Here is a 17,434-nt window from a genome sequence, read left to right as displayed (position 1 = left end):
CATTCTGCCTGCATTAGATCAGGCATGTTTCCCCAGCCCTACAACTTCTTTGGTCCAGGCCCCAGCCATCTCTTGCCTAATCGTTGTCGTGATCTTGCCTTGGGCTTCTATACGTGGTCTTCATTATGGCCACCGTCGTGTTGTCTGCTCCTTGCCTCAGCTGTCCCCACCCGTAAACTCAGCCTTCCTGCTCAGGATCCTGCAAGCGAGCTCTTAGACCTCACCATGTTTTGAGGTCTTTCATCAGCATTTGCCAGCATCTCCTTGAACTAACCCCACAATTTGGGCCCCCACTCTTCCCCCCGAGAGTTCTTTCAGTCCAGGTCCTAGCTTCTCTCCTCTCCTGTTGTGCTTCTTCTCATGGCCATATTAGGGCCAGCTGTGCCAGTCTTTTCCCCTCCGTGCAGTCCTCCCACTGCACTGAAGGACAGCGGGTGACATTCTCCCACATCACTCCTTTTGGGCATATATTGCTTCTTTATACCTCTGTAACCCTCTATATGGAAAGATATCGTTCTTCAAGGGCCCACTCGGCAGCCCAAAGGTGGGAGCTTCAGCCCGCGGGATGCTTGATAGTGTCACACAGAGGGACACTGACTTGCTCAGTGGGAGAAACTTCCTCAGGCCTTACTCACCCTGTTCACTATCCTTTACCCAGCACAAGCAAGAACTCTCTGTAAAGCCAGCCAGGAGTCCAAGTTCAGAATGAACCTATGGTGGGTTGTAGGGGAGAGGGAGAAGAGGAAACTCAAGCATCCACCAGTAAACGGCAGCTAAAGGCCAACATTGTTGTGCCTGCCCTGGAGAAGAATAAATCTAAGTTCTCACATTTCGTGGAAGCAGAGTAGCTATGGCAATGGCAATATACATCATGAGATCCTGACTTTGAACTTTGAGAAACGGCAGTCTCAGAGGCTGACTTCTCTGTGGTGCAGATAAACCCTGATGGAAGAGAATGACTACTTGACCCAGTCTGGAATGAGGTGTGTGGGCCTGTGAGAGGCTGCACCCCAAGTCTGTAAGACAGTTTATGCCTTTATCCTCTAGATGGCCGTGACGCTGTGTGTCTAAATCGTTTAACACCAGAGCCAGCAGCCTTCAGGAATAATCTTGATGAGGTGGCTGGTTTAAAGGGAATATCAGCAGATGGGCTTTTGATGTTATTGGCACGTGTCACTGTTTCCTGTGACCTGGCCAACTCTTCAAGTATATGTCTTTTCCCTTCTGTCAAATGAAGATGTTCTTTTTCTTTCATCTCGAGGGTTTGCATAGATAAGCCAGGGGAGGATCATGAATCATTTGAGTAACTTGGCTGATGTTGAGGCTGAGGGTTGAGATTCTAATATTCAGGCAGCAAACTTCCCCACCTGCTAGTTGAGTATCATTCTTACCTAAACACATTGTAAATTCAGCCTGCTCAATGGGAGCGTGCCTCTCTTTTTTGTTTGTTTTTTTTAAAAACAACTTTTTATTTTAGAACAGTTTTATATTTACAGGATTGTTGCAGAGAATACAGAGTTCCTTTATACCTCATGCCCAGTCTCCCCTATTATTAACATTACATTGGTATGATACATTTGTTACAATTAATGAACCAATTTTGATACGTTATTATTAACTAAAATCCATACTTCATATGGATTTCCTTAGCTTTCCCTTAGTGTCCCTTTTCTGTTCCAGGATCCCATCTAAGATATCACATTATAGTTAGTCCTCACGCCTCCTTAGGCTCCTCTTGGTGGTGACAGTTTCTCAGTCTTCCGTGCTTTTTGAAGACCTTGACAGTTTTGAGGATTCTTGTCAGGTGTTTTGTAGAATGTCTGTCGATTGGGATTTATCTGATGTTTTTCTCCAGAGTGGAGCTAACGTGTTTGGGGAGGAAGAACAGAGAGCTGAAGTGCCGTTCTCCATCACCTCATATCAAGGGTCTGCACTATCAATATGACTTATCTCTGTTGAGGTTAACCTTGATCACGTGACTTGGGGTAGCATTTGTAGGGTTATTCTTCTTCTTTCTCCCTTTCTGTACTGTTCTCTTTTGAAGAAAGTCACTATGTGTAGCCCACAATTATGGAGTGGGGAGTTATGCTCCACTTCCTTAAGGGCAGAGTATCTACATAAATTATTTGGAATTCTGCATGGGAGATTAGTCTATTCTCCCTCATTTATTTCTTCAGTCATTTATATATATCACTATGGGCTCATTGATGCTTATTTTATGCTTTGGGTTTTAACTGCTACTTTAATTTGTTGCTCAGATTGTCCCAGCCATTGAGAGTTCTGTCATTTGGCTCCCATATCCCTTAGGTGTAACCCCATCCTTGTGGATTTTTTGGAGCACTTTTTTGCTTTCTGACATTACAAGATGCTTCAGGCTCATACTGTGTATTTCCTGACCTAGTCTGAGAATCAACCATTCTTGTAAAGAGCCCTAGTTCCTTTTATTGGAGAATGGTGTTAGAAACAAAGATCTAGGTGCTAAGTGTGCACGTTGCAACTGGGATGTCGTTGCTTGTATGCCCTCTCGGCTGATGGAGCACCCACCTCCTTAAGTGTGTGTCCTAATTCTTGTCTAGTCACACGTTGATCAGTATTTTTATATGTAACCATCTGTATCTGCATTGAGCTAAACACGCATTCTTGCTGATGTCTCCGAATCTAATTCATTCTCACACGAATCATTCTAGCCTCCTCCCTTGGCTTATCCATAACTTCTTTTTCCAACAGTGACAAAACTGGCTCCCGCCGTCCACCATCCACTTCCTTAATTGTTCAATTCCAGTGTAGTGTTTTAAGGACTGCTAAGCCGTATCCCTGTGGGGAACAGCTTTGTCTACTAGTGCACAGTAATTATGTACAGTTCCTTTTGCTTTTAGTCTTACAAAGTTCACCAAAGTTACTTAGGTCAGCACCTTTCCCCCTCCTCCTTAAGTGAGATTGTTTCGTACATTTGGATTCTTTGTCACAGTTTACATTCCATCCTGGAATCCTCCTTCTAACCCTCCCGCCCCCCTGCCAAGATTTTTGTAAAATTTGCATACATTAAGGTTTATTCTTGTGCTGTAAAGAGTCTCTGGGTTTTTGACAGAAGCTTAATGTCTTATATTTACCATTACTGTATGGTACACAATAATTTCACTCCCTAATTAATCCTCGTGCTTCACCTGTTCAACTCCCGCCACCCACACAGCCCTGGCAACCACTGCTGTGGCTAATGTCTATTACTTTGCCTTTTCCAGAGTGGTACATGTTTGGAATCATATAATATGTGGCTTTTTCTTGCGGGCTTCTTTCGCTTACCAATATGCATTTCAGATTCATCTGTGTCTTTTTGTGGCTTGATAGATCATTTCTGTTGCTGGATAGTATTCCATGGTATGGACGTCCCAGGCTGTTTATCCATTCACCGTCCGTCCATGCATCCAGCGTCCTTCGCTCAAGGACACCTTGGCTTCTTGCAGAGTTTGGCTATTACGAATAAAGCTACTACAAACATTCGTGTGCAGGTTTTTATGTGAACCTAAGTTTTCAAATCAATTGGATAAATAAGTAGAGGAATGCGCCTCATTTGAGTACCTCGCTTTCGCCATCTGCCTCCCCCTAGCTCCATCTGGACGAGGTCAGCACACTCTGACGATTGACTAGTTCTTGCTGAGCTGCCCGTATATTTTTTTTTTTTTGTCTCTAAGTGGTGAAGCATTGCAACTCCTGTTGCTGAGATCTTTTCTTAATCCGGGAGGTGATATGGGAGAGTAGGTGGTTCGGAGCAGCCCTGGAGTTGGGGCTAAGCTGAACCTTGGGGATTACCCCATTGTGTTGAATAGAAGCTTAACCCTGATCCCAGAAGGCTGTTCTCACTTTCCTTGGGTGTGGCGGTAAGGGCCACTCACCCTGGGGAGGTCTCTACAGCCGAGCGATTCACCCTGTGTGACTCGGGAGAGGGGCTGGCCCGCGCGTGGTCCTTTCAGGTCTTCGGGTCACTTTGAGGTCTTACAGGCAGGTGGGCTGCGCACTCTGCTGACCGAGTCTGGTATTCGCGTCACTGGCCTGAAGGGAAGCGACACTGGGGTCAGCGTAGTCAGCCAGTTTACCCATACCTTGATTTGCAGGCAGCTTGCTGGCCTGTAGAAGTTTCAGGTTTAGACATCCTGAGTTCACTGACTCATGCTATTTTGCTTTAAAAACGTGTTTACTGACTGCCTGCCATTTAGCGATGTGCTACTTTTTCACATATTATTTCATCCTTTTAGCAATGTTATGAGGTCGGGTTTTCCATTTTCTAGGAGAGGAAACTGAGGCTGAGGAGGGCTAGTTAGCTAGTCTGTGACAGAACTGGCGTTCAGCCCAGCTCTCTGGATGTCGGTGCTTGCTCAGTCCATCGTGCCGTCTCTAGAGAGATGCATAGTGTGGAAGGTGGCGTCCGCCCAGCTGCAGCGGGCTGGGCCGAGGCTCCCCAGGGATGTGTGGCAGCTGCGAGCGGCGGGAGGAAAGGGCGTTCCTTCACATGTGAGGCAGAGCCTTGTCCAGGTGCCTTTACTGTCTCTGGCTGCTGGGCCCGTGCTGGCCTATTTAGATCTAAATTGTCTTCATTCTGAAATAGAAGTAGAGAGACTAGTAAGCTGCTCTTATCCTTGCCACTCAGGTCCGGGAATTATCAGGAGTTTGCTATTGCTTTCTCTGTTCTTTTGGGCTTTGTTTTTCTTTCTTTCTTTTTTTTTTTTTTGTGAGGGAGATGGTCCCTGAGCTAACATCCATGCCAACCTTCCTCTGTTTTGTATATAGGACACCACCACAGCATGGCTTGATGAGCAGTGTGTAGGTTTGTGCCAGGGATCTGAACCTGTGTTCCCTGGGCCACAGAAGCGGAGCGTGCAAACTTAACCACTACGCCACTGGGCCGGCCCCTGTTTTTATTTTTATTTTTATTTATTTACTTTTCTTTTTTGGCTGGAGTATTTAAGAAGAATATGAAATGTTAAGAATTTTACCATTGGCTCATCTCCCCGGTCTGTGTGGCATCTCTCTTTCCTTGGGATGAATTTCCCACCGTTGTGTGTCACATGATTGTTAGGTGTTCATTTTACTTAACAAATATTTGTGTAGTCCTAATCATGTGCCATGCCCTTTTCTGAGTCCTTTACAAATATTAACTTGTTTATTTCTCATAACAGTCTTATGAAGTTGACATTAATATTCTTTTCTTTTTTTTAGATTTAGAGAAATTTTGGAGGTGTTTTTTTTTTGGTAGAGATTTTTTATTTGGAGATGATGAATCCGAGGCACAGAGAGGTTGAGCAACCTGCCCTGAGTCGTGCAGCTAGTAAGTGGTCTAGGTGGCCTTTAAACCCAGGTGGTGAGGCCTCGTAATCTGTGCTCCTAATTGTCATCCTTTGCTAGAAATATGATTAATTCAAAAGTCAGTACTGTTGTCTTGTTCCCTGGTCCTGCTAAAGATGCAGGAAGGAAAAACCAGCTCTTGGCCTCCAGATGCTCCCAGTATCATAGGGAGAAGGACCTAGAAACCAGTTGCTGTAGCATGGGGAGGTAAATACTGTTATAGTTATACATAAGTTTCAGGGGGACTGAAAGAAAGATCCTGCAGGACCTCCTGGGGAAGTCAAGGTCAGCTTCACAGGGGCTGTGATCCTGGAGCTCAGATTAGGATGGATGAGTGGAAAGGAAATCGAGGCAGAGGGGACGTCCCGGGCCTTGAGGTGAGAGCACAGGGAGGGCTGGAGAGAGATAGATGTGGCATTGGGCCTCTCAGGCAATAAGATCGTGAAGGCACTGACTGGCCTGCTGAAAACCTTTGACTTTATCCTGCCCCTGGTGGGGAGCTCCTGATGGGTTTAATTTAAGCAGAGAAGAAACATGGTGAGGTTTGCATGTTACTAAGCTCCCTAGGACTGGTGCAGAGGATGGATCGGGAGGAGAGCAAGACTGGATGTTGTTTCATTAGTGCTGTCAAGAAATTCTGGGCCCCCAAACTAGAACCTTGACAGTGGGAATGGAGAGGATGGATCTGAGGGGTGAGGACCAGGGGGTCCTCGTTATTGGACTTCTGAATCATGAGGTTACCTAGGAAAGCAACAGTGGTCATAACATCACAATATTCACTGGTAACTCATCACTTATAAAAATGGTCCAAGTGGCAAATGCATACCCTGAGGCGAGCCCCAGTGCGTCATGCGCTTGTGTGACCCCTCCGTGATTATGTCACGTTATGGAAGGCTCCGTTTTGGCAGACTGGAGTGAGAACTGCTTCTGCAGGCTTTGAAGAAGTGAGCTGCCCTGTATGAGGGGGTCATGTGGAAAGGAACTGCGGGTGGCTTCTGGAAGTTGAGATTGACTCCCAGCTGACAGCCAGAAGGAAAATGGGGGCCTCAGTCCTACAGCTTCAGGGAACCAAATTCTGCCAACAACTGCATGAGCTTGGAAGAGGACCTTGAGCTGCGGAATGGAACACAGCCTGGTCAACACCGTGAGAGCAGCCGGTGAGACCCTGAGCAGATGATTCAGGTAATCTGTGCCCGGACACCTGACCCAGGGGAACAAGGAGGTAACAAACGTGTTGTTTTAAGCTGAGAAGTTTGTGGTAATTTGTTGGGCAGCAATAGAAAACTAAGAGAGTCCCCCATTCACTCATCTTCCCCTTAACACTGGCATCTGTTCTTGTTCATCCTCAAGGGCTGGCCAGTGTTTCGCTTTTGGATATGGCAGGACAATGCAAATTTCATGCAAATATATTTCATAGTGAAATTGCAAATCTTGCAGAAGGTGTAAGATTGCATAGGGCCAATAAAAGGATTGTTGGAGAACTGCTCAAACCACTCTACAGACACACGAGGACCGGGCAGCATTAGACCTGCTCATAATTGGCAAGAAAAGCAACCAGCATGCTGTCAAGAAACTGGATTCAGGAGAGAAGGATTTGAATATCTTTGAATATTAAGAACACCTTTGAGGAACTGTAAGCCCTTAAATAATTTTTGCAAAGATTACCCTCTGTATGGTAGTGTTTTGTGAAAGTCAGAGGGGAAGTGAAGGATGTCGTGTTGTTGTGCAGTTATGTTGCAATAAGGGAAAAATTACAACAATAAATCAATAATTAATTAACTCTTAGTCCAGTTGAAGAATTAATGCACAATTCAATATAACCTAAATGTTTCACATTTTATGTAATGTTTTGCATTTTAAATAATCTTATTTGCATAATTTTTACTTCATTTAAAAAAGATTAAGTCTTAGGTCAGCTCTTTTATTTTTTACCATTTGCTGTGCAGATTTGCTTCCCATTTTCAGCAGTCCTTCTAGTACCAGCTAGGTAACAGTTACTAGCAGTTACTCTTGGATAACAGTTACTGAGGGCCTTCTGTATTAGGGGACAGCATTTTTATGATCCCCTCACTGATAGCCTGTTATTAGGGGATGGATTTGGGCTTTTCATTTCTGGGACAGAACCCAGAGTGTCCAGTTTATTTCATTCATGGCTTTGTGAGCCATCAGTGTCTCTGATGCTCTAAGATTTCTGTTTCGTACTTTCCTCAAGTCATGCAACATCCTTTTTGGTAGTGACTTGAGGAGGACACCTCTTATGAAGGACTCTGGAGAATTCCTACAAAAAATGAAAAAGTCCTACTTTGCATTTGATTGAACTTGTATTTTTTTTTTTTTTTTTTTTTACAGTGCTTGTGTAACTGTTTTAATTTGAATGCTCAGAGCTGTAGAGTGAGATGGGTAGGGAGCCATCTGCCTTCCTCATTTACCAGCTGAGGCAGCCAAGGCCTGGAGACATAGAATGCAAGGTCATATGCCTCGTTACTCACAGGCCCAGAATGAGATTGATTATTAGCAATAATCGTCACTGTTTTGGCAGTCACTGTTGATGGTGTCTGCTCTCTGACAGGCACTGTTTGGGGTGCTGACGTACACATGGTATTTAATCTTTACATCATACTTCGCAGAACTGTCAGGTTGGAGAAAACCAAGACTTGAGTGGATTACTTGCTTCTGGTGAGTGGAGGAGTTGGGATTTGAACCACACTTTTCCTGACTCCAACGCCTTACTCTTTTCACCACATCATAAGTGTTCTAGCTGACATCCTTTCTGCTCCACCAATACTGTGTCCAGCACGTTGCAACGGTCTCCATAGGACGCCTGGAGAGAACGCAGCTGCCTTGTTTTCCGACAGCTCCTGAGACTCACTGAGGTGAGAGGGTTGGGTGAAATCCAGGCTGAAGTCTCATCTGTAGCGCTGCAGTGGGGAACATGATTCCAACTGTTACATAATCGAGATCATCTCCATATGATTTTCTACTGCTCTTGTCACCAAGCACCACAAACTCAGTGAATTAAACAACATAAATTTATGATTTTGCACTTGTCTGTCAGAAGTCAGATAGGAGTCTCAGCTGGCTAAAATCAAGGTGTCAGCGGGGCTGTGTTCCTGCAGAGGCCCCCGGGGAGAATCCGTTTCCTTGCCTTTTCCAGCTTCAAGAGGCTGCTGGCATTCCTTGGCTTGTGGTCTCTTCCTCTATTTTCAAAGTCGGCATTGTTGCATCTCTCTGACCATTTTCCATAGACACATCTCCTCGACTCTCCTCTTCTGCCTCCCTCTTCCACATTTAAGAACTCTTGTGATTACGTTGGGCTGCCAGGTAATCCAGGATAATCTCCCTGTTGCAAGGTCCTTAATTTAATCACGTCTGCCAAGTACCGTTTGCCATGTAAAGTAACGTATTCCGATATTCTGGAGATTGGGAGGGGACTCTCCCAATCTCTCTGGTGACAGTGGCTGGCAGCCTATGTTCATTTTGTGGTAAACTGATCCTGCCCTATTTCCCAGAACCTGTCCTGATTTTCGGTAGGCGTGAGTGTCCTCACCTACCTCCCCGTACTGCTAGAATCACTAATAAGAGGATTATAATGTAACTTCTAAAGTAACAATTTTGCACATATACACACAATATAAAAGCCAAAAATAATAACGAAGAATGTCGTGGGATTTGTGGTGAAGGAAATATAAAACCTTATGCATGCAAATTCGAGAAAGAATGCATGCATACCACCTCCCTTCTCTGGAATCTGATTTTAATTCTGAACCTTTGGCTGACACCTCCTGTTTCCTTTTCCAGGAGACACTGAGGTTCTGAGGTTGTTCCCACGATTCGCCAGGAGTGTGTCCTAAAAGGGGCTGAGCCTGATGATAAGCTGATGCCTGGGAACCAGAAAAGCAAATTCTTTCCTCTTCCTTCTCCTTTCATAGTTGCTTTTCTTAACTTTTTTGTTTATTTATGTATATATTTGCAAACGTTAAAATAACGCTTGTAATTATGGCATCAAGATTGGGTGGTCCTGGTGTGATGGGGCTGTATCCAGCACCATTTGTTTAAGACCTCAGGAAGCACGCAGTGAAAACTGCGTTCTGGCTGGCACCATATTATAATGCGTGTTGCTGGGCAGAAATCCTAATGTCCCTGCACTTGATTCTGAGCTGTTGTGACCATCTCCCACAGATGCATGTTTAAAGCCTGGAAAATGTTTCCACAGTGCATTGAATTATTTTTAAATCATAACCTCTATTTTCTTTGATGTAAAGCCTGATTCACATTTATTGTATAAAAGTTTTTTAAAAGACGAGGAAAAAAAAAATGGAACTCTCCAGTAATCCCACTGGCCAGAAATAGCCACTGTAAAGCTTTTTGATGTATCTCTCTTACATTGTAATTTTAGCAAAAATAGAATATTTTTAACAAAAACGAGATCCTATCATGTAGAAGGTTTTTCAGTCTTTTTTACTTAATATTTTATAAGATTACTTCATGCCATTAAATAATCCTTTACAATACTGTTTTTAATGGCTGAATATATTTATAGTCCAGTAAATGGATGTAACATGATTTATTGAACCAGGCCCCATTGTTTGACATTTAGCTTGTTTCTAGTTTCTCATAGCTCCTTGTCAACATCCTTTAGTTATATCACTGAATACATTCAGAATTATTCCTTTAGAGTAAATTACTAAATGGAATTGTTGCATTCAAGGGTGCTTGGAATTCTAAGGCTTTTGATACACATGTTGCCAAATTGCCTGCCCCCGTCTTCCCTCCACCCCTCCAATAGCATACCCTCTGAGTGTAAGGGTGTGCTGGGTTTTCTGCCGCGCTCTCCTGTGTGCAGATGGGTGTTACACACCTGTCAATCTGGTTGATCAGAGGATATAGGGGATACTTCATGGAGATACAGGTCACTGATGGTGAGCTGGATTCTGATTCAGAGTGGCCTTGCAGTTGTAGCAGGTGTCCAGAGTCTGTGACCACTTGTCTGCTGTCCTGATTTAAAATTTTCCAGTGTCTGAAATGCCATGTGATGTGCTGGACAGAGCCAGGCTGTGTGCGCCCCTGCCTGATTCAGCTACATTCAGGTAGCCATGTAAAGATCAGAAATAAGAAAGCACTTGGAGGAGTTTTCAGAGCCACAGAAATATGGTGGTATAACAACATCTCGTTGTCATTGTCCCTGGCTTACCATTCTTACTGTGAGAAGCCCTCTTCCCGGCAGGGAGCACTAGCAGCAGCCCAAAGTTACAACCAAGCTAATCACCATTGACTGTTTTCCCACCTGCCTGGTGGAGAAAGGGGCCGGACTTTCAAAAATTGAAACTGATTCTCACTCATGTTTAGGACCTCAACCGAAATGGCCTCTGGTCAAATGGCATGCCGGAGTTTTCAGATAAAAGATGCTATTTTGTATAAGCAAATGATGCCCTTTGCAATCATTTTGCAAATTATCCGTGGTCTGCTGGGAAACTTGCTAAGTATTCTGTTCCACAAGCTTCTGCTTAATGAGAATTCTTCCCTGTATTTCTATTGCTGGACTTGGGCCCATATGTTGTCTCTTTATAGGCCATTTTCATAATGCTTGATTAATGCTGTTGTTAATGTCCCTTATAAGACCTGGACCACTTGCTTTATTGAAATGGGACTTTTAGAGTGCAGGGGCAGCACTCATGTTTGTCACATGGCCTAACACTCAACTCTGGCAAACACTGAGAATGGCTCCATTTTTTTCAACTTTGGTGCAAGAGAGCAATCTGGCTGGCTACTGTTAAATCTTTGGAAAAAATGACCAAGGTGGTCCGAATGTAGGCTGTACTTATAGTAGTATCGTATGCCGTCTTTGAAGGTCAGTAAGTTTGTTGAATGATAGCTGTGAGGTAAACATTCCTATTTTTCTTCTTCAAATATTGAACATTTGGCTGATATTATTTTCCACAAGTATGTAGAGTTTGGATTTGCATCATAGTATATGTGTTGTGATATTTATATCATGTCATTTTGCCATACAGTAGAACATCTAAGAATGGTCTTTTGCATGTTGAACATTTCAGTTGTTAATAACTACCGAGAAATTATCACTTGAAACTGCTCTTATAAATGCAGACGTCATCTAACTGAAACATGGAAGAGGTTGAAGGCACTCGTTTAGTTCTGCTATTGATTTGTTATGGAAAAACTGGCATATTTTTGTCAGTGGTCTGTTACTTCTTACTTAAAGCAAAGTAGTTTTCTTTAATTTAGATGCCCAAACACACGCCTTTGCATACACAGCCAGATTTTCTCATGCTTAAAGAGTTGGACTGTGCTCGCTGTTTCCACAAATATTCTGTTACTCAACAAATATTTGAGACTCACTCTGACAGGATTCTAGGCACTGGGAACAGGTGGGTGAGGTCTCTGGTCTCATGGAACTTATGTTCAAGTGGGGAAGATCAATTATAATACAACTATATAATAAAGGTGATATCAGATAGTGGTAGTTCCTGTGAGGAAAATAAAAAGAGTGATGTGAATGACAGGGATGCTGAGGGAGGAGGGGGTGGACCTACTTTGGAGGCCCAATGGAAGGCTTTTCTGAAGAGACGCCATTTGAGCTAAGGCCTGAATGTTGATGATAAGCTAGCCTTGCCAAGATCTGTTCATGGCTGAGGGATTAGCAAGGGCAAGATAAGAAGGCAGGAATGAGCTTGGCCTCTTCCAGCAAGAGAAGGAAAATTCCTCTAGAGTGTAGCGGGTGAGAGCACCCTGACGTGAGGCTGGGAGATGGGCAGCCCCAGCTCATGAAGGGCGTCCTGGGCCGTGGTTGGCAAGGAGTTTCTCAACATTTTATAATCCAGGGCTGTAAATTGGCAGCCGGTGAGATTTTGTGGAGCTTTACTTTTTTGTAGCTGCTATTACAAAAATAATGTACCTTTTACGTTACCCTCCCCGCCCTTCTCTGGCCAGTTCACACAGAACGTGCTTCATCTCTCTTTCCTGGGATAGCCCTGCAGATACTTGGGTCCCGATGTCTCTAGTTTTATCAGCCATCCTTTCCTGCTTGGATGGACTCTTCAACCCCAAGGTTTCTCTCTCCTCTGAACACATTTTAATTTGAGAACCTCAGGAATTGGCAAAATCCTGGTGGTGTGAGGAGGGCAGGGGAAGAGGGCTGAGATACTAGGGTGAGCATATTCAAGCTTTTTGAAAGCAGTGTCTGTTTCCAGAAGCAGGGGATCCCTGTTGTATCCTGTTTCTGGAGGCCTGGCTGAGAAGGGGCCCTGAATTGGGACCCCCAATCTGATGGAATCTGACAGAGTTGTTTCTCCCACCAAGACCGTCCACCACTCCGTAGCTGAACTTGCCCGTATCAGCATTACTTAAAGCAACAAGAAATGACCTTCTCTTGGCCTCAGTTGGATTTCCTTTGAGCATTTCTGTGTGCCTGTACTGCTGACACTGTCATACAACAACATTCAGATTGGAAAGTATGCCTGCATTTCTTGAGAGACACGTACTGCTCTGAGGATCTTGCTGCCCCTGCCCCTCTGCTTCTGCTTGCTAATTTGCTTCTTCCTGAGGTAGCAATTTTCACGACTCTTTTCTGAGCATTCTTTTCCTGGAGGTCTTTCCTGCTTGAAAGTGCTTTCTGCATAAGGCCCTGCAGTGCAGAGTTCTGGGGAGGCCAGCCACCCAGCTCGTTTCTTTCCGTTTCCTCTCCACAACCCGCAGATCTGCCTACCAGCCGCCTGCTCCAGGCACCAGCGAGGAGATACAGTGGGAGAAGATTCCTACGGTCCCCCAGGACTCATAGTATGTAGTCTTTGATTTAGAGTTGTTTGAGGACCTGTGTTTGGGCTGGCAGAGGAAGATAAGGAATTCCAGGAATTCTTGCTGCTTTCTCCCAGATATCTGGCTAAATTCTCTTCCTCTTCCTCCCCCATTAAAGAGGCCTGGGATGAGAGAGAGTTGAGCTGTGATTGATCCTGTAATTGACCTCTTTGTTTTTGTTACTGACTCATGACCCTTCTGATCAAGACGATTTATTGGCTTATTAATTTTAATAATGATGATAACAATTATAATTGTCATTGCAGTCACATCATTCATTTAACCTAGGCATTTCCCTTTCATGTAGAATTAGGTAATGAAAGCCAAAGTGCTAGCCTAGATCCCGGCATATGGTTGGTGCTCAACTCACAAGTTTACTGTTACTTAGATGTGGGGGGTGATTGTCTCCTTAAAGTTAAGGGAATTGTCTGGGATCTTCAGTCAGTGACAGCTGCTTCGGTCTCCCAGCTCTGTTCCTGGATAAGTTGAAAGGTCTAGGCCAGTGTTTCTCAACGTGTGGTTCCTGGACCAGCCACGTCGGGCTCACCTGGGAACTTGTTAGAAATGCAGAGTCCCAGGCCCTGCCCAAGACTTACTGAACCAGAAACTCTGAGCTCGGGGCCCCGCAGTCTGTGTTCTAACGAGCCCTCCAGGTGACTCTGACGTGTGCTCATGTTTGATAACTGCTTGTCTGGACCTTCAGCCCAACTTCTTATTTCTAGGGATTTTTCAGGGTATGTCTCTGACTCTAGTGTGAAAGTGGCTGCTCTTAAGATGATTCTGTTGAACCGGGAAAGGTCTCAGGAGAGGCTCTTAAAGGAGGTGTGTGGTTTTGTTTTGGTGATTAGCTGGTCGGAAGGAAGACCTTTTGAGCATAGCATGAGACCTGGTGGGGTAGGCTTGGGGTTGAAGTGGAATGATTAACAAAAGGGCCATTGGGGATTGTAAATTCAGAACAAGGGGTACAAGTGACATTTGTTTGGGAACCTGGCTAAGAGGCTTAATGGCTGCCTTCATCCTCACAGAAGGGATGTCCCTTGCCATGCTTCTTTGGACAAAGGCTTCTCTGGGCTGTGCCTCTATGGGCAATACATGTTTGCTTATAAGTCTCAACTCCTTTCTGCTTCCACTGATGGCCAGCCCCCCTTCTGATTTGGATATGTATAAATAGAGATAGAGATTTTTAAATGATTTAATCTGGCTTGGTCAGGCTTACCAGCCTGGGCACCTTCCTCTGTTTTCCATAGGTGATTTTGTATCTTTCTGCGTGAATCTCATGTGTCTGAATTTTAAGTTAAAGGCTCAGCAGGAGACCTCACATGCTTATTGCCACCTTCTTGCAGGACAGGGCACGTCCCCGCCTCCTTTGCACAGACTACAGAACAGAGTTGGGAAGGTATCTAGCCCCGTCACCTGATTGCAGCCAGACCCTCTAACCTCTCCCTCTGACTCCTGTGGATGACTAGGATGTGCCTGCGTGCAAGGAACCGACAGCCTCTGCTGAGAAATTCCTCTGATGAGAGAGCCCACCACCTCTGGAGAACACTCAGGATGTTGCAGGAGAGTTCTAGCAGTTAAACATTTTTCTGAACTGTTACTGAAAAGATGACTCTCAGGCTATCAGGAAGTACCCAAATGCTGTAAGAAGTGATGCTGACCTGGTTGGAAAGTGGCTGACGTTCGGAGCTTGGATTGTCCTGCAAAAATAAGCAGCTCCAGATCCCTTGTTTTAAGTTTTGCTTAGCAACAGCTTGTCCCTTTTGAGATATCTTAAGGCAGACTTGAGGGCTCTCCCCGCCTGAAGTGGAGGAAAGCCGGGCTGAAGGGAGATAAGGTTCTGGGCCATTTGGTACTGGAGTGTGTCCCAGTGCCCTGGCTTAAAGGGAAGAACCCAGGCCCTTCTTAGCTGATGGGAATGCAGGCTGCTGAGATACAGTGGGAATGGTGGTGGTGGGGAACATGTGATGACAATGTTGGAAAGAGAATGAGAGAAGCAATCAGGCCTCAAAGGAGGAAAGAGACGGTGTTCAAGAATTTGTGCTGATGGATAATTATGTGTACTCCCTTTTCCTCTTTACCATTTACTAAATGTTTGTCTGTTTTGCTGAACAGCAGCCAAAAGACTCTAAATTCTCTTGGCTTCCATCTGAATTTAGTTGGGTTGTCTGTTCCCTTCTCTGACAATTCCCTAAAGAATCTCTGCAGATTTCAGAGGGGGCCATGGAAAAGGGGCATTTCTCAGAATTCGAGCCATATCTTCTCTATATCTTACTGCCCCTTTTCCCAAAACCTGGGGTCCTTATTTTCTCACTGGTGTTCCCCACCCGCACCCCACAATATTAGTTAGATTCTCTTGCTCCAGTTTTCATTTCTAGATGGATGTTTCTCTCTTTTTAATTAAGAGATTACCTTTCCATCTGAGCTATTGGCAAGTATTTGCCAGAAGATCCAAGGTAAAGCTGCCAACTTACTGGAGTGTGACACAGCTGCGGAGGCCGCCCGTCTCACAGGCTCTGCGGAGACGTGGGGCTGTCACTTCAACAAGTATCAGATATACACACTCTGCCTGCAGAGCTCCCGTGCATAGCCTTAAATAAATATCCCAGATGAATGTGCCCTGTTTCCCGTCTCCGACTTCTCTTCCATCTCCATCTGTTTTTTAAGCATGATTTCCCAACTTCCCAATCACCACCTCCCTAGACCCCCATATAGTCCCTTTCTTGTCTCCCTCTCTCCTGTAAGATAAAGACGCAGAGCATCCATTACCACTTTAATAGAGCAGATAGTGTATTCCCTTGGCCACAGCCAGTTTGCAAGACTGCTCTGGCCAGCCTGGCAGATTGCAGACAGCCTTTCGGTCCATCTCTGTAGCTTTTGGGGTTCGGGTTGGTTTGGGAGTCCCTCTCGGACCGAGGAGAGTCCTCTCCCTATTGAACTAACCTTCGGTGCTGGCTGTGCCCTTTTTTGTTTTGAGACCTTTTCTCAAAGGGCACTGTGGTTTCGGCTTCCTGTTGGAAGATCTGTGTCTGTGGAAAAGTTCCTGTAACCTTTCAAGGTTTGCACTCTGTTCCAGAGGAGCTCTTGGAAATGAAAATGGTCCTTTTTTCTTAAATGATCTCACAGATGATCAAAAGGAGCACATAAAAACTGTCCTGTGGGGTTGGCAAGGTTGCTGTGTGCTCTTTACCTCTGCTCTGGGCTCACAGGTCTGAGACAGTGTCTCGCCAACAGCCGTTAGCCATCCCTGGGGACTGGGTTGGAGAGAGACAGAAGGGGAGGTGGGAGGGGGGGTTATTAATGCTTTAGGAGGTCTAACTTCTTTTTCACCCTAGAAGAGGCATTTGAAATTGGGTAGACGCATTCAGTCCTGAAAAAGAGAGCTTGTGGGAGCTAGATTTGATGTCCAACATTATTTCAGAGGATTTGGCCAATAGCTCACTTGAGTGCATTGCCCGATTGATGCTGGGAGGCTGTCTGCATTGGAATTGCTGATGCCTAGTCATAGATGAGATGCCAGAGATGGCATTCTCTGAGCACAGGCTGCCACTTAGTAGTTCTCTGATCTTTGTAAATTTGCTTCCTCTCTGGTTGAAATGAGGTGGGGGTAGTGACTGGAGGGGTCTCTGAGGATTAAATGAATACTTAGTATAGTGCCTGGCATGCAGTAGGTGTTCAGTAAAGCTGCCATTAAGAATAACAGTATTGATAATTATTAATATTAATACCATTATTACTATTTTTCTTAACGGCATGAAGTTGGTGCCCCATCTTCCTGTCCCATAAGTGCCTTGTGCTCATAGTGCTTATCACTCTGTCCTTTAATTGCCAGTGTGCTTGCTGTCTCTCTGTGAGGCTGTGCTCCTAGGTCCTTGAAAGCACTGTCATGTTTACATTGCATTCCAGCATCTCTAGCACCTAACATGGGATGGGTGCAGTATTCACATATTGAATAAATAAATGAACAAACTCCTCTAATCGACTTTTCTTTTTTTTTTGAGGAAGATTAGCCCTGAGCTAACATCTGCCACCGATCCTTCTATTTTTGCTGAGGAAGACTGGCCCTGAGCTAACATCCATGCCCATCTTCCTCTACTTTATATGTGGGACGCCTGCCACAGCATGGCTTGACCAGCAGTGCCTGCATCCACACCCGGGATCCGAACTGGCGAACCCTGGGCCACTAAAGCGGAACGTGCAAACTTAACTGCTCCGCCACCAGGCTGGCCCCCTAATTGACTTCTTTTTTTTTTTTTAAAGATTTTGTTTTTTTCCTTTTTCTCCCCAA

General features: G+C 44.8%; 1 protein-coding gene across 11 annotated transcripts in view; it reads left to right on the top strand.

Moving 5' to 3' along the window:
* Positions 1-17,434, top strand: part of LOC100058633 (carboxyl-terminal PDZ ligand of neuronal nitric oxide synthase protein) — a 286,431-nt gene that overhangs the window by 92,084 nt on the left and 176,913 nt on the right. Inside the window, exon 1 of one of the 11 annotated variants that reach the window (XM_070267913.1) lies at positions 7,965-8,210. The exons of the other annotated variants lie outside the window; for them this stretch is intronic. The gene's annotated coding sequence lies outside the window, so the exon portion shown is untranslated. Of the gene's footprint in view, positions 1-7,964; positions 8,211-17,434 lie in introns of those variants that run through there. 11 annotated transcript variants of the gene reach the window in all.

This window comes from Equus caballus, chromosome 5 (assembly GCF_041296265.1).
Source record: "Equus caballus isolate H_3958 breed thoroughbred chromosome 5, TB-T2T, whole genome shotgun sequence".
NCBI lineage: Eukaryota > Metazoa > Chordata > Mammalia > Perissodactyla > Equidae > Equus > Equus caballus.
Note: the sequence above shows the minus strand (reverse complement) of the source record. Positions and strands in the feature narration are given on the sequence as shown.